Source organism: Bombus vancouverensis, chromosome 5 (genome assembly GCF_051014615.1).
Source record: "Bombus vancouverensis nearcticus chromosome 5, iyBomVanc1_principal, whole genome shotgun sequence".
NCBI classification, from domain to species: domain Eukaryota; kingdom Metazoa; phylum Arthropoda; class Insecta; order Hymenoptera; family Apidae; genus Bombus; species Bombus vancouverensis.
Window position 1 is genome coordinate 8,843,643 of NC_134915.1, and position 23,173 is coordinate 8,866,815.

Below are 23,173 nucleotides of genomic sequence, written 5' to 3' on the forward strand. Positions count from 1 at the left end.
AAATTATCGATGGATAAATACTCATTGGCGATTCTTGAATTCAGACTGGTTTGCATTGGAAATAATTTCCACGCTCTCAATGTTCTCGTATTATTATACGAGAGTTGGAGCAAAAATAATTGTGAAAGAGTTATATTACGAAATGTTTTATTATATCCACGAATATGATCGTATTTTTAGTTATACATAAGCATACGTTCGAGGGAAAAGATGAAAATAATAGAATACTACGAAAAATAAATCCTAACCTAACTGTTACAAAAAATTATTACACATTGCTACAAATCAATATAAATTTTTAATAATTTCGCTGTTGTTAGAGTAGACAGAAAATTGATATAGTCACGATATCTGTCATGCACACTGTGGTTAAGTTCACAAGCTACTGTTACTACAAATCGACCAAAGTGTCCGTATACTTACGAGTACACTGCATACTTTGACGCAAATGCTTACTTTTATTATCGTTCTTATCTTTTATCTCTAATTTCAGCCTTATCGGCCTAGAAATAGATTTGGCTTACAATTCCTTTCATTTATCCTTCCATACTTAACGTATCTACCTTACCATTTCTCCTTAGTTAACAAATTGCTTATTTACTTAATCTATTCTGTTCCGTGTCTACTTTATTACTACTTAAACCTATCCTTGGTTTTCTTCGTCTCTCTTTTTCTTTTTCAAACCCCAATTTACTGTTTCTTCGCAGTATCTTCCACACCCCCACTTTGTCCAGACTGCCTCTCAGTATCTCTACCCATCTTGTGCATTCAAATCGCATACATTGTCTACGTTCGAGTTCGTGCACCTATAAAGTTAATTAAACAGTGTGAATAGGTTTCATCCACTTTTGCATCTCTGCAAGGTTAAATTTTCGTTGAGTAAATGCACAGAAATTTGCAATCCAATTATCAGCGGTGGTGCACGTTCGCTGAAGAACGATGCAACGATCTAAAGGATAAAGATGGAAAAGTAACCGGACACTTTTATTGCGTGGAAAGATAGAAAGGAATGGAAGGTAAAGAAAGCGGCAATCGTTCCATCAGCGACTTCTTGCCGAAAGGTTGGTGAGCCACGCAATGTACAGGGTATTTATCGAGTTGCCATTACTAGTCGTGAAACACGATGTCGCGCGCACAGTTGCTTGTGCTTGAGTGGAGGCCACTTAAGAAGGCTGAGAGAAACAAGCCTCGGCAAGGTGCAAGGATACACGAAAGACGATGATCGCCAGCAGCTGTTGATGCTCGGAAGAGGACGGTAGTGGGTCTAGTTCCCTCGTGCGACGAGAACCGAAGTGTTAACGACAAGCTGCTAACACGGTAGACGATAAGGGATGTGGGAGGGTGGTTTTCGAGCGCGATCCACTTGGAGAACTGGAAAACTTTCAGGCGGTTCGACAAAAAGTTGACTCGTTAAATATGAAAACCGGAAGACAACGCGAGACGTTGTACTTCGGAAGAAGAGGCGCTTCTCTATTCTTGGTCCAGGAAGCATTCGAGAGGGTGACATGAGGATAAAAAACGGACCAGGATGCGGCGAGTGTTTCTTTTTTAGTTTCGCGGATGGTTAGAACGATACTGTGAATATTTCTGAATTATGGTTACGTTTTTTATTTCTCGATTTATTATTTACCACGTTACTTATTTATTGCATGTTATTTATTTCTAGAACTATATCGTTATTTTATTACAGGTGTTTCATGTCTATCCTTCGTTCAGGAGGCGTCGAGAAGGGTGGAATTAACACTGAAACTACCGATAGTTAACACCAAGCAATTGTTACCAAAACCAGTCAAGATGACTGGTCCTTAAAAAATACGTAATAATAGATTATTTTTATATTTATTGATTTATTACTTTCTTACAGAAACAATTCCATGTTATGTAGTACATTTTTGATATAATTAATCAATCTGCGACCATGATCCTTAAACGAGGATTGGCACATTTATAAAATTGTAGAACCGGTCGTTTTGACTGGTGTAGTATTTCTAGTGTTGGCATCTAGTGATTTAGCGATCGATCCGGAATTTTTCTGATATATGGTCATATTGAATGATACGCAGTAAAAATTTTAAAAACGTGTGGGAAGTTGTACAAAACGAGGAAACTGGTTAATTGGGGTTCGATAAACAAATTGCAGGACCCTTTTACACTTTGACAAGTACCAGTCATTTTGACTGGTATTGGTGTAAGTAACATTGACACAAAGTTATTTTAAATTTGAATACATAAAAAACAAAATAAAATTCATTATATTGTTCTTTTAGTTATCGTTGCGAAGATCATTATATCATTGCGGGGAATAAATATAACACAAAGTATGAATTTTAAGATAAAATTGTAAAGCCAGTCAATTTGACTGATGTGGTAGTTCTAGTACTAAGGAATATCTTTCTCTTCAAAATTAAATTACTATACATTCCTATCGATTATTCCGCGTGCTGTGTACCGCGTATTTCATATCGCATGTAATCGTTAATTCAAAGAAATTTAAGAAATCATCCTTGTCTTCCTTCGAAACCATTAATAACTGTATTTACATATCTGTGCATGCTGTAAACACGGGAAGAAACGTAACGTTACATCGTCAGTCATAAACCCCTTAACAACACGTGTCGCGCTATCAATTACTATACAGAAGAATTCCAATACAAAGTGGATGATCGACTAAACACAACAGGAAGATGCAAGAGGAGCGGAGAGAGAATACGAACGTGGAAGTAGAGAAGAAAAAATCGTTAGATGGTTTTCTAGTATCGGACAGCGTTGTCGGTTTTAATGGCAGCTGAACCACTCCCATAGGCCGCGAGAGTACCTGAAATATCGATCTAGACTGGGAACATCTTGAATTCTGGTACCCAGGTAGAGGCATCGTGTACACCGATTCCGAGCGGGCAGACGATAAGACTTCCTTCTGCTTCATCCTCTCTTTCCCTCTTTAGGTAGTTGGTCCTGGTCCCGGGGATCCGTGGTCGGTGTGCATCAACATCTCGTCGGCCAGCCTCTCTTCCATGCTCGCTCTCTCAAGTGGGCCAATGTGAACGGGGCTTTGTGATGGCATAACGAGCGTAGAGAGCCTCTCCCATGCCCCGTGTAATCTGGTCTTCGGGTAATTGTACGTTATACGTCCGGAGAGAGAGGCTAGCGAGAGTTTGCGAAAAATCGCGGCTCATTCGGGTACAGTCAGAAGTCCTTCCTCTCCGATGTGGTACTCGAAGAAGACGAAGAGAACGACGATGAAGAATAGAGAGAGAGAGAGAGAGAGAGAGAGAGAGACAAACAGACAGACAGAAAGAGAGAAGGACAAGAGAGGATCGCGAGGAGAGAAGCTGCAAGGAAGAAGGCAACTACGAAGGACGATGAAGAAGAGGAAGAAGATGAAACGAAGGAAAAGGAAGAATATACGTACAGCGAAGAGGTAAGAGAGAAGCAAGAGGGGAAGCCGGTGGAAGAGGTGTATAGGAAGAAAAGGGGGAATGGAGGATGGAGAAGGAGAGAACAGTGTGTGAGAATGCTATCAGTGGACTCTTCTCGACCCGAGGACCACACCGCGAGACCACCGTGCGTGCCTTCGCCTCTCTTCGCCAATATATCCGTGATCAAACATCGAAGCGAGTGGGTAAATACGTGAGTTACTACGATCGGACCAATTTTCTTACTGTCTCGCTCGGGCCCAAATTGGAACAGTTACCGGGAACGTCACGTCGACGTTTCTTATCGGGCTGCTCGCGTCCATTGGGTTTTAGTCATCCTAGGAGCACAAACGCCGGAGAACACGAACCAGGGAGACGGATCGATGTTATAGTAAATTCTGTACGATGTGAAACAGGTTGAAATTTACGAGGGGCAAATTTCACGTGGCTACGCGATCAACGACGCGTTCGATGCGCTCGTTGGCTCTCTGATTTCAATCGCCGGATGGTTGAATTGAAGGGTGAGATAGAGTAGGGTTGGTGTCATTGATATAGGTTTGTAAATACGGGGGTGGGTTGCTCCAATTTGATTGATCTTATGAGATTCACGAATCGTTCTTTATTTAGTTTTCAGTTACTAACAACATTGCAATGTGTTTAGTAACGTGGTACGTTGTTTAAGAATGATAGAAGATCTTTCGTATCTGATTTTGGAAAGTTTCTACCTCAATTTTCTAGCAGTGGTTCGTTCTGACTGGATTTTTATCGTCTTGTCTAAATATCTGTAAATGATATAATTTTCTTGATGTAATCTTTACATATCTTTTCCTTGACTCGGTTTTCTCAGTTAGCATCATTATTATAGCTTAGAACATTGTTTAAAAATGTCACAGGCTCACTGCCAGTATATTTCTAAAGATACGTGCTATATAAGTCAAATATTCTACAGCAGATCGTTGCACGTGATTCGTTTCGAAAGAATCCGACGTTATTTTTGTTGTATAAATTCCGTGAAAACATCCAGGATTAAATGTCGTAGCAGATAACTACATGCGTGAAATACCGGAGACCGTGTCATTTTTCTTACCGCTTTTTCTCCATTCTTGCTTTAGTCTCTCTATAAATCAAATTCGCAAAGTAGAACAACTCTATAATACTAAAAGTCAACGTAGAATTCTTCCGGCTTGAATCAGCTTCCCTCGTTAGGGCGCACGTAATGCTAATCTTCGAACGTGACGCTTCTGAAAAAGAAACCACAGGAAATCGTAAAACATCACGACAATGGAGTCGGGCTACGTTTATGAGACATCGCTAAAATTATTCTTAGTACTCTGAAGTATTTTTCACGCACAACTATAACATTCAAGTATAACAGATATAATGACGTGCAAATCATTTTTCCAGCTGCTGTACCTTTATTACTTATCTATACATCTGCCAACAAATGTAGCCCACAGATTGAGAATTACATCCGCGAGTTATCCCGCAACCATCCCCTATGAAGTAGCCCACAATTTTATAAATTCAATCCACGTTTGATCCTTGATTTCAACAAAGTAAGTTCTGTCAAACTAGCCCGCAGATAACAAATACGGCCCACAACAACCACAAACGTGCAAACAGTTCGATAAAAGCTTCTAACTGCTCTTAAATCTCTTGGATCACAGTTGATTTTCATCTCCCGAGGGCGTTTTCCTAAGCGATAGCAGACACCAACTTGCTCGACTCGTTAGCAAAGGCGCGGCAATCGATCAGAGCTTGGTATCCATCGGATACAAAGAAGATACAAAGAGCCGCGAGCCTTAGTTAATAAAATACACCGTTAGCAGGAAACATAAACGTCGCTTTTACCCGCGTATCGGGTCCTCTTCGTAAACCTCTCTCGTGTGCTCGATCTAGGAACATCGTAATAACCTCTCTCTCTCTCTCTCACTCTCTCTCTCTCTCTCTTGCTCCCTCTTCCTGCCTCGTGGACACTCTGGTTTCCCGGCAAGAACCGCTCGTCCAATTACTGATTAACGATCTCGCCTCCGTAGAAAATAATTATAAAAGTTCGAAGAATTCCACTTAACCCTAGGGGCGCATTGCGCGACACCGATGAAAGAAGAGGATCAACACAACCCTTTCCCCCTTCGTTCTCTCGGTTCATCGAGGCCTCAAGGTACGATCCCGACCTACGACCCTTCAGGCAAAGGTTTGGTTTATACGTTGGTTTCGATCGACAAGCGGCACCCATGAGGCGATAAATCGCGTCGAAACCACCGTCCTGGCTGATGCCTCAGTTCCTCTCTGATGGTCCTGTGATCATACACGGCGTGGCTCGTTTAATGATGTGACGAGGAACGTGCGCCAGCCACGAAGAGGAACGCCACGCCGAACCAGAAACGTGTCTTCGGTTTGCCGAATGTACCGAAGCTTATCCCCCTTGGTTTCCGGGAGAGAAGCGAGTTCGCAGATGGGGTAGCATCTCTCGTGGCCCGTTCGATTCAGATGGAAACGCGTCGGTGATAAATTATCGTAAGGTGCGAAGTATCATATTTTATGCGCGGCATCCTCGACGTCTACCCTCCGACGTTTCGCGCTTCCTCCTTAGGAGAGGCGCGCGTTATATTTGTTTTTGATTTTTTGCGGTTTTTTCGTCTTTTATGGGTAGTGGTTATAACTTTCTGAGAGTTTGGTTTGCGCTGCTTTATGAGATTCGATCGAGTATAAGATGAAATGTTCCGAAAATGATTTGGTAGTTGAAATAGAGATAACATGTTGATATTATGATTACTGGTGATTAGAGCGTAGAACTTTTATTGAAAGAGACAGAATTAATTTGTTAAACATCGTTGAAATTACCAAGAACGTACTGCTGTAAATTTATGAGATTCCTGTAAATTGTTCATTTTAACCACCCTATTGTTAAATTGTTATATCCAGAATTAAATTAATACGATTCTTTAGATGAATTTCATTTCCTTGACTTGATGTTATCTTTATGTTTAGTATAGAAAAAAGGGAATATACGATAGGAATGGAAGATTGTATAAATTTTTGAAGAAATTTGGTACGCTGTAACCTGTGTTTATTCTTATCGATAAATTAATCGATTTAATTTAATAAACAGTTTCTTTACCGAGATAACAAACATCGATCGTTTGCATTCATGTAGGAAGTAGATGTGAATTCTCTGAGGAACTTTCCAAGATTTTCACTTGGAGATAAACATCGTAGCATATCCTGTATCGTTGAACGTGATCCAGAGAGGATTGTAATATTGGACGATTTTACAGAACGAATCAAGTTTTAACATTATTATTCTGGGAGAGGATATTGGTAAAAGCAGTATTAAAATAGAAAAAGAAATTATTTGGTTATCTTAATAAAGAAAAAAGTGACTGGGTATTTCCCATTCCACACGAAGATCTCTATTCATCACCACGATATCCTGTTTTAGAATTTAAACGAGCAATCGCGGCGCGAATGAAAAATATGGTCGCGAGCTGCATGAAAGTTCGCGCGAAAGCAATTACGGAATCATGACTGAAAGCGGACGTATTGAACATCAAGAACGCTGTGGCATACTAAATAACCCATACAGATAATCAAAGTGTCAAAACATTATCAAGATCCGATCTCGAACTCTTACGAAATCTTAAACAACACACGGAGTGGCAGAAACGTTTCAACAGCTACGCTATTGATTGTTTTAAATATTCCAATCATATAATGCAATAAACAATACGTACCTAGACATGAGAATTGATCAGAATTTTAAGAGATATGAGATCAACGATGGTTATAGATTATTCGCTTTCTTGCTTTCTTAAATATGAAATGTTCGATCGAAGAACTCTAATTTTTAGAATTTGAAGTTCTTAATCTTGAAATTATTCACAAATACGAGCCAACAGCGAAGACGATGACTCGTTTAAACGACCGTGCCAATCTACATTTCAAATATTCTAATTAAAAATATATAAAATTGATCATAGACTTTCGGAAGAGTTAAATTTCGTCGTTTAAATAATTCGCGACGTCCAATCATAAATCAGCATTCCTTTTAATCACCATGACTGTGTATCTTTGTGACAAATTATGACAAAATATTTCTAATTATTTAAAATATTCCGATTGCATGTATCAGTGTAACGATCAGTCACAATCTCGGAGCTCATAAAATCAACAGAATTTAAATACCGTTCATTTCTCGAGCTTTACAACATCGAACAAGGCCTCGATCTCGAGAGCCGGTAATTTTCACCATCCGAAATTCTTAACCTTTAAATCATTCGTGACTCGCAACCATGAAACAGTATTCGTTAAAAGCGGTGATTCGAAAGAATCGTTTCGCTCGAAAAATCGCCAGAAGTCACCGATCCTTTCATTCGGACTCATCATCAGGCCGCTAGTTAGTCAAACACGGCATCAGCCGTCTCTTCTACATGTAAGCAGAAGCGGCGCGAGCAACTTTACACCCCGGAATTATATACGAAAATTTTATCGTTCGGTAGATATTCGTGGAGCACGCGTGCAACCAGGCGGCAAATTAACCAGAGTCCATAAAAACCGGTTCGATATCCTGCCCTGTGGAGACCTTACTCGCAAACAAAGTTGGACAGAGTACAGTAAGCGAGAGGCCAGCCAGGCCACGAACCGATTCCGGGCTCTGCACGTACGATTGCAAATCAACGTTCGCGCGGATCTGGCCAGGCGTTTTCCGCGCACGTACAACACGCGTTTCCTTTTACGTGGCTCACCAGCTTCGCTCCGACGTATCGCGTGTATACATTCGTGCGAACACGCACAAACATTCTTACCACCCTTGCGTGTTTATACAGGGTGTGCTGAAACTAGCCGTATAATTGCCCACGGGCTGGCTGATTCTGTGATTATTCGTGAGATCGTATTTCCGATTAGATTGTATTTTTAATATTATTGTTAGAATTTACGTTCTAGTTACTAAGAGGAGATCTAACTCGGGAAAATATATTACCTTCTCCATACAATTTCTTGCATCATTTTCCGTATATTTATTTATGTATTCTCGCGAAAGAATAGGTCGAATGTATGGAAAATAATCTCTTTCCTGTGGAGTTTGTTATCAGGGGAATTGAGAGCTGGAAATTTGTGGAGTAAACGTTTCGATGTATTTTCGCATATATTATAGATCAGTGTCTTGTCAATTGTCCACTTACATCCGAATTAATAAAATTGTCCAAAATTCACGCCTACTTGACAATTCGTCTATTCGATTAAACTTCGTTCTAATTCCATTTCTCAAAAAATGTAATTAGCCGACCCATATTATGTGTCACTGGCGAAAAGAATACGAATTCACGATGGCACGATGCAAATTCTAAATAGGATCTAATATCATTGCGAGAAAGCAACAGTTCTTTTTAGCCCTCGCTCCACAAAGTAACATCGGACTCGGTTTCCTCGGTTTACGAGTCGTTGAGGATAGAACAAACGGTTCGGAACCACAGCGACGAAGCATCTGATCGAAATTCTTTCCAAAATCGAAGGATCATTTAGAAATTTCCCATTGCACGCTTTCGACTTGCCGTCTCCCGCAACAGAATAACCTCGTAACCCATTGCACCACCACTTACGGAACACCCTGTATACGTGCCTCTGTACGCAGGCTGGCGGAACCCGCGCGCCAATCTTAATACCGTCATTTTTCGGATTCACCGATAATTCCGGGCAGATAGTCTCACGAAGATAAGGCAAGAACCTCCACGCAGGTGCCTCGCGGCTGATTCTCTGCTGGAGGGATTGGGGGTGGCAGGACACGGACTTCTCGTCCGCCGTTGCATGAACAAGAATCGCTGCTTACGAAACGAAAGGGAGAGCGTAGAACTACGAATAAAACGGAGATAGAGACAGATAGATGGATAGATAGATAGATAGATAGATAAAGAGAGAAAGAGAGAGAGCGAGGTTAAGGTGAATCTGAAGGGAAGACAACAAGCACAGCGTATAGTCCGTATCCCTTTGTTCGACGCGTGGCAAGATAAATTCAGCTAATAAATGACCGGGGGCTATTTACCGTGGCGGTAGCGCCTCGTTATCCGGCTCAGACTCGTATATATACGCTCGCACACAGTCTCATCGTGTTTTGCAGCATTTTGAGCACGGCTCAGTATCGGTAAGAGGCCGATAAATCTTGGTGCTGGACTCCTCCAGGCTCTCTCTCTCTCTCTCTCTCTCTCACTCATTCACTCTCTCCTTTCTTCTAAAGTCATCCCTGGTCTCCGTGAGATGTTGTTCGTTCATGTTCTCTCCTCTCTGGATAGACTTCACCCCTCTGTGTCTTAGCTCCGATCGTTTGCTTTCTTGAATCTTCCTCCTTCTATGAATGGCATTTTTCGAATAACTGAGACTATATCAGCTTGTAAGTATCCAAACTGTTTGCGGTGGATCGGTTGTAATAATTAACAAGTGAATTTTGTTAACACTTTGACTGCCACGCCGAAATCACATGTTTCGCTGAGGACGCCACGGGAGTATTTTTATTATTCAAAGCATATAATGGCGAAATAATAATAAATTGATGATGTAAAACAACATTCTTCCCCAATGGACCCTTATTGGTGGTCACGGGTGACCACCGTGGCGCCTTGGTAACAGTTGATAGCGGCATATTATAACAAGACTTCGTTTATTTCAACGAACCATTCGCATTCGTTATTTCGTCGTAAGCAAAACGTCCAGAATATATTGTTGAAACATGTAGAAGATATTAGTAAACGGTATTTGCTCATTCCATTTATAATAGTAAGGTATGTTCGCACTTCTAACTGCAATTATATGATTACAAAGCAGCATTTACGATTATTTTCTAAGGTGTGTTTATAATAATATTCGTAGATTAGCTCTCAAAGATATGAATTCAAACACAGTGCACCGTTAGATGCAAGATTTGTTCTCATTTTTTTTTTTATTGATGTTCTAATAAAAATGTTTAATTGTTCAATGGGGCACATTTTATTTCAAAGCATCCTCTATTTATCGGTTATATTCAAAATGCCCTGACTGTCAATTTTCATTCAATTTTTACAATTGTAAGAAGTTCAAGCGCTCCGCTCACCAGTGACCAACGTGGCAGTCAAAGTATTAAGGGACTCTTGTAGAAGAGGAATTTTTAATTTTTAAATCACGCATACGTATATCGGAAGTTCGTAGCGTTTTTGCCATGCGCTATCAAATAACGAAGAGGTTAATAGAAATACCGTTCTAATTCGATAATAGACGACATCGAAGGGGAAGATGGAAAATTAGTTAGCCAAATAAAGGTCTCTTCTTTTCAAAAGTGTAGGTACGAGACGTTTATTGCAAGCATGTATGTAGTAAAAAATTAGTATAAAGCGTCAACGATCAATAATAAATACTAAAGATGATTCCGCTATTTACATCTTAAATATCTCATAGTTTCCACGTACGAGACGTGTCTTACTGTAGCGCTAAAGGAACTTCAAAATGTTCCATAAATAAAAAGAAATATGTTCACAAAATGTATCTACAAGTATTGGAATACTTTTTATGGCGCTACTGTGTCTACGACGATTATAAAGAATGAAATCATTGCAGTTTGATTTACCTCGAATTCTACGATTAAAATACATCTTGCCAGTCCAACCAATTGCCCTGATACTCTTAATCCTTAGCGTACATAAAAAGAAGGCTCATCGCTAGCAATGCTGCGATAGAAACTATTAAAATACATCATGTCAGAAATAAACAAGTGCCCCAATACTTTTGATCATCAGCGTATATAAGACTCAAGAATCGCGCTATAATGGACAATATCGGTGCTCGGTGTAGCTTCCAGCTAGTGGTCAACCAAAGTACACAACTGCACACGCGACCATGCACACACACATGTGCAACATAGAAGTAAAGAAAGTACTGTTACGTGCGGTACTTACGAGGGCGGGTGGGTCCTCGTCGTGAGGACTAAGCCCGCTATCGCAAGATCAGCGTCCGTCTTAATTATCGCCCTTACTATCCTCCTCGAACATCCTACGTCCGTCTCATTCGCTCTTACACTCTTCTCAGGCCGTTGTATCGCTTCGATGGAAGCGAAGCAACTCTCTGCGCTCAGAACTGTTTCGCTTCGTCGTTCTCCACGTTGGCGATCTCACGATGGTTCTCTTCTACCTTCTTCCCCACGAAGAAGCAACCTTCGTCTGCAACGCGCACCTTCAGCCGGTAGGACAATATCTCCGGCACCGGGCTGCGATACATCAGCTTGTTGCGAAGCGTGATAGGGCGAGGTGGATGGAATTCGGAAAAATCCGCGTGGAACATCCGCAGGGAGAAAACGGAGGCGATCCCAGGTGGTTGTGTCGTGTCGCGTTGTATAGTGGATTCTAGATAAAGCGAGGTTTGCGCGGTCGAGGGAACCTTCCCAGGGAAGGACAACGGTTATCTCGTGCTTATGATCCGCTCGTCGCGCGTTGATAAAACCAACCGCGGCCTGAATGGGAATCGGTGGCCGGCCAACGTTTTACGTTTCCTTGGACGATAGCCCAGTCCGCAAATTTGCTCGGTGATAAGCACCTTCTGTTTGAGCTGCGCGCTGATAAGACGATGTAGGAGGGGAAAGTTTGAGTCGGTTTTAGTCGCAAAGGACATGTTTGCAATCGTTTGTGGCTTGATTATTTCGTTGCATATATCGTTCATTGGTTTTATATTTGTATTTGTTTTATTTTATTTTATATTCTACTTTATTGTATCTTACATTTATGTATGACTGCTTGAAATCGAGTATAATATCTATTTAAAGATATTTAAAAAGAAGAGAGATATTATTCTCTGAAATAGATTCGATTATAATAAATCAGAGATAAGATTCAGTGCGAATAAATGATTGTTCTGAATATATAAACATTCCGAATATTCCTCGGTCGTGAAAATTAGGACTCTTGCAGGAAACGATTAAAAATTTCTAAGAGTTATTATCCTATTTGAAACCTCAAAGTTAGATCCACATATTCAATATTATGAAAAAAACTCGTTAATTATGTACAATAAAATGAAATCCATCATTTCTTTGTAATTACTTCCATATCATTATTGAATCCTCCGCATTTCTATTATAAGCTTTATTTTTATTCAGGTTCCACCTCGTAAAAAATACAAAATTGCATAAGTATTCACTATTTAATGATCTGGGTCTATTATCAAATTTCGCCTCATCACCATCGGATACGTCAATTTTTCAGAAATAAACCTCCACCTCCTCGATCAATAAAAGTTTCACCAATCAACAACAAATATTTGATATCCTTTACTGGCGCATCTACCCAGAATACCACGAAACCATCGAATACGACGAACAATTTGGACTGTAACTTTTGCGAGTTTCACCGTGATTCTCTGCCACTTCAGTGAACAATCTCCAGTATAAACGTTGAGAAAAGAGGGTGGAGCACTATCGTAATCCAGTGAAATAGTATAGCACCTGCCCATTAACCGGGCCCATTCGCAATCGGAGAATTCCTGCGTTTAGGTAATTCGAACCGCACAACAGAGTCTGCGGCTTAAATATCCCGTGTCAGGCGGTTTGAACTGGCCATTCCCGAGACCGCGAACCGCCGCAAGTATTTATCCAAATTACACGACGACCGTGCCGGAATGTAGCTCCGTCTGCGACGACCCTCTCTGCGCGAAACGTTCCCCTTTCGATCGTTTTATCGGAGAAGGCGACACAAGAAGAAGAATCAAATTCAACGAGCAGTAGCTCACGAAAACAGTTGAACATTTGCAGAACACGTTTCATGAATATATCATTATACGCATGTTATACGAAACGCATTCTGCAAGTTCATTAATACCGTAACGAGATATCGTAATTATCATGATTTATACGTATGCATTTACAGGTATATTATTCCATTGTTCTGTGCTTAATGGATTAATTTCAACAATAATAAAAAATGATTCTATGGTTATTCTCTCAGTTTGTACTCTTCAATGTTCGATATATCGACCAATTGGCTATTTCTGTACTGTTGATACGAATAAATGATTTCGAGGATTTCTTTGTCAATGCCCGATAGACCAGGTATATTCGATCATTAAACTAGGATTTTCATGCATCAATGGGAGAATTAAAAGTACAGAAATACAGAGAAGAAATACAGAGATGTAAAACATACGAAATACCTAAAATGTAATACTCTCCGTAATATTTCCTATGTAAAAACAATATTCTCTAAAGATTATATTTTTTTAAATATTTTCGTAAAAACATAAATCTGCACAAATATTCGCAGCCTACTCGTTACAATACTATTGAATACTATTGAAATTCCAGAATGTTTTATACAACGCATACGACACATCCGTAGAAGTAACCTACGATAAAGTGACCAAATACTTTCGCCAGCCATTGTAGAAGAAACAGAAGGAAAGATAAAACGAAACCCAAAAAGAGCACGAAAAGAGTACGAGAGAGGGCAGGTCGTTTTAATAATTCACACGGCAGCCGATACGGCCGCGGAAAATAAAGATGTAGGCCCAGGACGGCCATTTTTCCTCGTTAATTGAAGCAAGCAAACCCTTTTGCTTGGTAGATCACGATAAGCTTCGAGATCCACCAACCAAACAACGGCGAACAGGGCCCTGGTTTGTGTAGAGGAGCGGCTTCTTCGTTCGCCTTCCTTTACCGTGTACAGGCTGCTTCCTGTCCGCTAACCATTTCTCTTTCCACCGTGTACGAATACACATCCTCGTGCATTGTGCACACGATAATGACGAAGAACGGGGGAAGAAAATTATCTATTATCCCTCGGGGGAGGAGTGAGCCGATCTTCGACAGGACTGGACCAACCGAAGTAGGAGAACCAACTGGGTATCCCTTCTCCTATATATATAGAAATATAGAAATATAATATATATAATGAAAGGACATCGGGGCCTTTTTTGTGGAATTTTTGGAAAGACCCCCAATACTTTAATCTAGACTTTTCATTATATTCTATTATATTTATATTTCATTCAGCTGTACTTAAATAATAAAACTTAGAAGTAGTTGTTTATTATTTAATCCGATTAGGTGTGCCCGAGATTTATAACAATAGGCTTGGGCTCGAAGTGATATAACGGGTCGCTAAACATAGCCACGGTCATGGAATGGACGTTTTTACCTAACAAAGGTATGGAGTAATTATATAGCTCTCCTTAAAAATATAGTTGACCGGAGGGGTACACAGAGATACGGAGAAGAGTATATAAATGCAGCTCAACTTGGACTGAGAGGACTAGTTGAGTTCTACTTGTACTGTGTACAAGTAAGTTGAGTTACACTTGAATTGTGGACAATTAAGGTCAGTTCGACTTAGACTTTGAAAAAAAAACGCATTCGCTATGCCGTTGACCGTGGATTCGTCATTGAACCTAAAATCATTGTCATTAGCATCTGGAGTATTTAATCGCCACGGTTACTTGTCAAATTCTGTAATAATCATATTGGTACCCGTAAATATCATCTATATCGTATAACAACAATGGCTAATCCAAATGAAGACATATACAGGGTGGTTGGTAACTGGTGGTACAAGTGGAAAGGTGGTGATTCTACGCGAAAAAAGAAGTCGAAAATATAGAATAAAAATTTTCTTTATTTTTTTATTTTTTAGATTTTTCCATCGAGACAACGATCTACAGTGAGATCCGTTATAACGCACCGCACGCGTACCGAACGAAAATTCAAAGTCGATTTTCTCGAAAACAAAGCCTCAAACGAAAAATTGTTATTCTATATTTTCGACTTCTTTTTTCGCGTAGAATGACCCCCTTTCCGCTTGTACCACCAGTTACCAACCACCCTGTATATATGAAATGATTTTTATTGGGTGATCGTGGCACTTGGAGTGTGGGATAACTGCACGTAATTATCGGTGGTTATCGATATTAGAAAAGTAGTGCGGGTATCGCGATACGTGTAACTAGCTCGTTAAAATTAGATCGGGAGGTGGTTATAAGTAAAATGTGGAAGGTTTTATCGTGGAATTTGTCAGATAATCGGCGATTTATCGGGGAACGTGGCGTGTAACAAAAATAAACTTAGTTTGGAGAAGTCTAATCGAATGTTCGCTATTATCGCGCGGAGTTGGAATTTAATGGCAAGATATAATTTTCGGGTTAGGAAATGGCTAAGATACTACGGACGCTACAGGTGTATCGCAATATAAGCTTGCGTGTTTAAACCTTCTTTACCAAGAAGTTCGAGACTTTATTCTACCGATGGAACAAGACTTCCGTACTTCCTTCGCCATTTTTTGATCAATTTTCAATTCAAAATATTAAAGAAAAGCTACTTTATATTATATATAAATCTATATTGTTAGATGGCCATCGTCAAGAAATTGTTGTTTTTAGTTTCGTTGCGTTAACTAGGCAATTAAATATTCCTTCCGCCATTAATTGCTCCCTTCATTCAATTAACTTCTACTTACACCTTTAATACTAATTATTCCACATAATTCCAAGAGTCAATACCACTAGCATTCTGCGTCAAATTTTCTCATATAAACACCGCTGCATTAAGCTCCATCCCAAAGTTTCTCTGGCAAAATCTACACAGTCTTAACATAATATGTAGCTCGAAGTTTCCGGATACGTCACGCCGCGGAACAGAAACAAATGTTGACACTATGATGCAAAGACGGGATATTAAATGAGACGATGGCGAACAGATGTTCAAGTTTACTTCGTGGTTGGTCTCTTTGATCGATATAATCCGCGATTCGTACGCGGTATCGCATGCTTTCATCGGATTAAGGAGAAGCGCAGATAGATAGCCACGTGCAGCCGATGACAAAAGCTGCGAATCGTACCGTTTCATCTTGGCGTCCACTTTCGACAAGGAATCACCGACACGTGAGTGGCGATTAATTAACGGGCTCGTTCGCTCGTCAACCTCAATTAGGGCAATTAGTTCGTCTTGTTAAGTCGTGCGCCGTCGCGTGTATTTGCATCGTGCGTTTCTTTTCGAAAACGAGAGTAAGCTGGCTTATCGATTTGCGAAATCTCGGCGATCGCTGTTCTTTATGGTATATCATACGTATTTGTTTGTTCGTATTGATATTGCTCTTTATTTTCTTTATATCCCTTCCGTTCGATGAATTCTGTGCTCGTATTACACTGAATAAATATATCGCGAGGCAACATATGATTCGAACTCGTAAACTAACAGGGAAAAAAATCTGCGCTACTTCTAGTAAAGAAATCTCGCTTTTAATACAAACAGTCGATCGAAGTAGCTCTGCCTAAAACTACAGATCCATAACACTTCGATGAAAGATCCAGATCCATTTTATGATTTTTATTTTCTTTTTCCTATTATTATACTGTGACATTCTACTACCGCTATCATCGCTATCTATTGTAGTACAGTGAATAATGTATTTGTATTATAAAATCAGTGGATGGGGAAGTAAAATGTTTAGTTTTAATCCTGGTATTCCTAATAGATTCCAACGAAAGGTTGAGATTACATAAATTTTTAGTTTGCCTTCTAAGTTTTACACGATAATGACTATTAGTGGTTATTAAACGATTAGATTCCACAATACCAATTGAGAATTGAATAAACATTTGTACATTGTTCGCAAATTATAGTATAATCCCAAACATTCCATATTACTCACACGATATCTACTCGTTGCAATTTTCACTTCTCCCAATCGTTCCATACCCTCGAACATTTCACGCTCATGACACAAATCTTGCCATGTTAGGTGTCACCAGGCATTCAAATCTCTCGTATACATTCGTATTGGCAAAATTGTTCCGTCTTCTTAATCACATTGATCACAGACGTTGGTGCATTTGTGACAAATTTAAACGCTCACGAATTTTCAAAGAAAGCACGTAATATCAGAAAATATGCAAAACATTCAAAGCAAAGCCGCGTAATAATATTTAATAAGACGAAAGAAATTTCTATTCGGATCTCACTTTCCAATCATTTTGATAAACATCCGTGGTCCACTCGTAACCAATACTTCAATATAAACGTTCCATCTCCTCGAATCGACCCTCAGTCACTCGTCACACACCCTACAACACACCCTGACCTACATTCTAACCCCCTCACAAAATCAATTACCACATTCTATTTTCTCAATCAAAACGAGAGTCTTGTAATCAACCATACTTTCTTCTAAAATCTGATTACGCACATACATATCCATTATTCCTCATCCGGGCTATAATCAACTCTTCGTCTTCTCGATTTCTGAGGGGAGATAAAAAAACACGAATCGCTGCAGAGGATATTTTTCCAGGGTTAGTTCCAGGAACTTCGTCGTTGCACGTTTATCAGCGGATTCCTTCGAACGGCTGTTCGCACGGCTTGCTGTAGAACTTTAATTCAATCAGGAAGGATCGGAAGCTAGGAAGGGGTGTGCACTATGTGTAAGTGTGTCTGCACGAAATCGTGAACGCCACATAATTCCATCGTCGGGTATCGGCTTTACGAGAACTGTCTCGAACTCGTCTCACGAGTCGGCGATTCCCGACAGTCTGGAAAGTTGCGGTATTACGACGACCATTTTTCCTTTCAGCGACCAGCGACCAGCGACCAGCGACCAGCGACCAGCTCTGCGCACCCTCCGTCTAGGATTAAAACCCGTCGAACAACCGACGAAAATAACGAAACTGTCTGGCTCCGCTTTGCGAACGCTCCAGCAACTGTGTCCTACGATGAGAAAGATTACGCGAGCGAGGATTACGCGAGATGTTTTGTTTTTTCCAATTATTTTTTAAGGGTTTCGTTTCCTACTGACTCCATTGTTGGCCCAACAAAACGACTTTTCGTAGCGGTTAATCGAATTTTGATCCTGTTAAAGGTTTATGAAATTGTTAGTGAGACAGGAAAAGTTAATTTGTCGTTTAAATTGCTGATATCTTAAATATGATAATTTCTTTATTTTGGAATCTTTCGAGAGTTCTATCTTCTATATTTAGAATAAATTATATCGCGCTTGCATTTTCAACAATTATAATTGACTAAAATCGAAATTAATTTATTATGTGGAAATATTGGGTTGGCAAATAAGCGATTGCGGATTTTGTCAATACCACCTAATGATAATATCCGCAATCACTTAGTTGCCAACCCATTATTTAATTTTCATCTGACGAATGTTAATTGAATAATTGTGAAAACTGTGAAATAGTTAAAATTCAATTACAAATTATACAAAATATTTTCTAGCAGGATATTTCTAGCTTGGCAAAGTATCCAAGTAATTTAATACCGCGTTTCAAATAATTCTTCTTGCACAGCTTTTTATCGTATCGTAACAGTATCAAGCTGTTCAAAGCAATCGAACTACCAGATGGAGACCTAGATAAAACGTGCACCTCGAATCGTATAATCGTTCCAAATCGGGAAGTTCAGGTCTTTTTACGAGGCCGAATTACACGATTCACGAATGTCGCTCGAAAACGGAAATCCCTTGTCGTCGCGCGGTGCTCGATGAAAGGCGTACGATATCGAATAACTCGGATTTTCCCAGATGGAATACGTTTTATGATTTATACTTATACCGTGCTCGCGTCGTCGGTGAAGACGCGAAAGCCGTGTTATTCGTCAGAAAATGTCTCTCCTCTGACAGACTCCTTCCAAATTAATGAAATAATATATCGGAGAAGATAGAACAAGGAATACTAAATCTCTAGTTCTATTTTATGTTCTATATCTTAGGCGATAAGTTCCTTACCGCGTAAAAAGGCAAATTATTGTGATTAAATCGCGTTTTCGCTTGAAATATTTTTTAATTATATCGGACTGTTACCATCTGTCATGGAGTCGAAACTGTTCTTGATTATGGATGCAAAGTGCGAAATAGTACGTATTTTGTCAAAGTTTATAAAATGTGAGACGTAAAATATCTTGTCATTTATCCGATGCTAATACGCTGAAATAAATCAATTAATTAAAAAATTAAGCGAAAAAATTAAGCTAAACGCTATTTAATTTAAATTTACGATCGAAAGATACCAACTGAGGATTTATACAGTCCAAAGTACTTAAATTTCGTGATTTGGTGTGCACGTGTTCTTGTTTATGTGTAAGTTTTATGGTTCTTCCTCGTAGCGTAAATGAAAGTCAGAAGGCAAGCGGAAATAAAGATTTCTCGCTCTGGAAGAATTCCACTCATATTTCAAAGCTCATCGGTATTAAAAATTCTCCAATTTTCTACGTATCTGTAGCTTGCTTGACATTTCTTATTGCAGAATTTCTCTCCTCACTGAACTTTGGTCCCGGTTAAAAGAACGATTCCGCGTCAACTGTACTGTAGCCGATGTAAATTTCACGATTACTATAAATAAATTGCGAATCGACAAGATAACGCGGCCGACAGCGGAATAAAGAGAATACTCTCGAGCGTGAAATGATATTCAATGTAATAAAATTGTTCGAATACCCGTGAACAGCGGCACACCCGTCGAAACGGAGGAAGCAGACGAATGAAAAAATGAAACAGAGAGAAGCAGAGAGTATATATGCTTCCGTCACGGGTCACGAAAAAATGCTAATTCCATTCTGGCCAACGATTCCACCAGTTTAACACGCGATCGCTAATTTTTTTCTTTATTCCTTTTTTCTTTTCCCTTTTCACCGCGACATGTCTCTACGCCTTAACGACCGTAATATGCTAATGGCGGACATTTCAGAGGAAAACTTATAACGAGGCCGCTCGTATTGTATTTTATTGCGGTTTACCTTGTATCTGATTCTTCGATCAGATCGTTTCGCTTCATCGACAATAGAAATATGATGAAAAATATGTTGATTTACGCGGGAATTTTGAATAGGAGAAAAGATGAGAAGTATCGAACGTACATAGTTAACTTTGCATGCTTTGAATGCTGATTTTGTTTACTGTATCCGAAAATAATTGTAAATAAAGAAGGTTCTTCAACTTTCTTTCAACGTTTCAACTTTATAATCTTAAATTACACGCCACCAAGTATTTTAACGAAGAATCTTTCTATATCCAAAATGTGAAACTGAAGAAAGAAAGGAGGAAAGGGAGGAAAGAATGGGAGAGGGGGGTGAAAATCCGGAAGAAAGGAAAAGCAGAGGGTTGGAAACAGAGCAGAAGGGAAGATACAGATCCACCAGCTGTTACGGTCCCATTTAGGAATCATAAAAACAGATTTGTATAAATTTAGTAACAACGATCGTAGCTTCCAAACAAAATTTTTTTAATAAAAACGTATGTACATACGTATACGTATATATACGTAGATATTTGATATTTTGAAAACCTATTTCGATTAAACATATCGGAAAGCAATTTCAATCTACAGAATAAATTTAATATATATAGATTTTAGAAATAAATAAACAACAGATTAATATGAAAACTGTTATACATTGATTTCTATTGATATATTGATTATATATATATTGATTATATTGAATTCTATAATTCTCTGCCACTTTTCTCTTAACGCATTTCAATACCAAGTGACATTGAATTTCTACTCGTCCATTGTTACACATATTTACACCTTGAGCAAATTAAAGATCCCAAACGAGACTTTCATACTCTCATTTATAATTCATAATATCAATGCAACAACCTTGGAAAATTGTCGCCTTCTTATCAATCTCACGCCATCGATACTCGTATAGTAGTTCCCCTTTACGGTTGTCTATCTCTAACAAATAGAAATCAACTTTTCTTCGAACAAACGGAGAAATATCATCCACCACGTCGCCCGAACAAAATACCAAAAACCTCTCTCAGCCTCTCGTTTCCCAATAATTAAAAACCCTAAGAAACCTCTGCACTTTCAACTAAAATTCCAAACATTCTGAGACAATTTTCCTATCCTTGCCACTTTCGTGCCATCTTTAAAACTCCTCTTCGCGCAATAGTTTCTCTCTATATTCCTTCGAAATACCGGCATCCAATTCGCTGGATTTTCCTCGCGTAGCCGGACTACGCACACCGGCATATTGAAAACTGTATTTTTCCCCTCACCGATCGGATCTTTGCCTAGGATATTCGCCAGGAAGAGACGCGTGTACGATCCCCTGTACCCAAGGAAACACAAGAACGACCTGGAACGTTGCTCTACACTTGGAAGAGGCACAATTGTCGGCGTATGCGCGCTATGCATACACAGCTGCATAAGAAAAGACGAGAACGAGGGGAGAGCGCGCGTGGAAAACGCCCTGATCCTTGATAAGAATCTCATTGTCGTGGGCTTGGACCTGTTGTGGAGGAACCTTTAACAGATCGTTGGCGAGAGGGGAAAGGGCGCGCCGACCGCATCGAGCAAATTGCAACTCTGTCGAAACTATCGGACCAAGCGGATCGCCGAGAGAAGAATGCGCGACACGATTGTTAGGGGTCTGGTTCGTTCCCGGGCACCTTTTCATCGTGTACGCCCCTGTCCTGGTGTAACCTCCTCCGCGATGATAACATCTCCTTAGACAAACGTAGCGCGACATCGTTTCTTCTTTTATTCTCTCTGTCTTTCCTTTGCTATCTGTTTATCTTCGTTCTTTTTCCCCTCGACACTCCCTGCTGTCGTCACTCTGTCACACCAACCCCCTTCTTTTCACCGTCTTGCTTTATTTTACGACCTCTTTGAATTTATCTGTGTCTTCTTCCTTTTCTGTTCTTTATCTCGCGGTATTTCCTAGATTGCTTAGATTCGTGAATGTGTGTATCTGTATGCATAAAGGATCTCGTAGTTTAGTTATAAAACTGGAAATAATTTGGTCAGAAGATTGGCAATTTTTCGCGCGACAGAATTTATCTGGAAAAATTAACGCGCGATAAAAGGTTGGCGTTAGCACGTTAAGAAACGTTATAGAGCAATTTTGTTATTCAAGAAACTCATCATCCTCGGCTCGTTTAGTTGTCAAGCTGCAAAGGGATAGAGGAGGTTGTTCTCTAAATTGCTCATTAATTCTGGAGATTGTATCTAAAACCGGTTAACACCTCGACGAATCGTGTATTCAATTTTAATACATCATTGGCGATCTCTTACGTAAGCGACTTAAATTTCGTATAATATGTACATCTTAATTTCACAAGAAAATAGTCAGCAGTGCTCCTGATTATTACTTTGCTATTGACTCATATAAATACTTCACTGACGTTCGTATATCGCCGATACAAAATGCACACCTATTTATATACACGCAGTGAACGCAGAAAATATTTGTATATCATTATATTTATCATAACATTTACATACTAGTGAATTAGATCCGAGTATATTAAATTTCTTATTATTTATTGGTACTTCCATATGACAGAAATTTGATACGTGGTACCATATTCGATAAAAATGAAATATATGGAATTTGATAAACAGACGCCTGATTAGAAAAATAAGAATACGAGCAAATATCTTTTTGTAGTCACTTTATATTTTCCTCTATCTCGCTTTACTTCCTAGCTGGCTTACGTTTATCTATATCTTCTCTCTTCATCTCCCTTTATTTCCTTGACTTGCTCAGATTTATCTATACTTCCCCTCCTCGTTTTTCCTATCCCCATGGCTCTTCGAGTTCTTTGGTCGTCGAAAGGCCAAATTGTCATCCGATGCCCTGAGAATTCGATTTTCAGTCGAGTTTTGCGGTGACGAGGGTTACAGTCCCCTCTAGCAGTTCCCCTTCCACTTGGAACATTTTAAGGACGAGAGTCTCCAGGTGGATGGAGGAGGGGACGAAGGTCTCGTGTCACAGGCCCTGGGACCGACAATATTGTGAAACGTGCTGC

At 39.6% G+C, this 23,173-nt stretch overlaps 1 long non-coding RNA gene across 1 annotated transcript in view; it reads right to left on the reverse strand.

The window, feature by feature from the left end:
• Window positions 1-3,146: 3,146 nt before the first annotated feature.
• LOC117161771 (uncharacterized) overlaps window positions 3,147-23,173 on the reverse strand; it is a 172,764-nt gene continuing 152,737 nt past the window's right edge. Inside the window, exon 4 of the long non-coding RNA XR_013058465.1 lies at window positions 3,147-4,654. This is a non-coding gene — a long non-coding RNA (uncharacterized LOC117161771). The remainder of the gene's footprint in view (window positions 4,655-23,173) is intronic.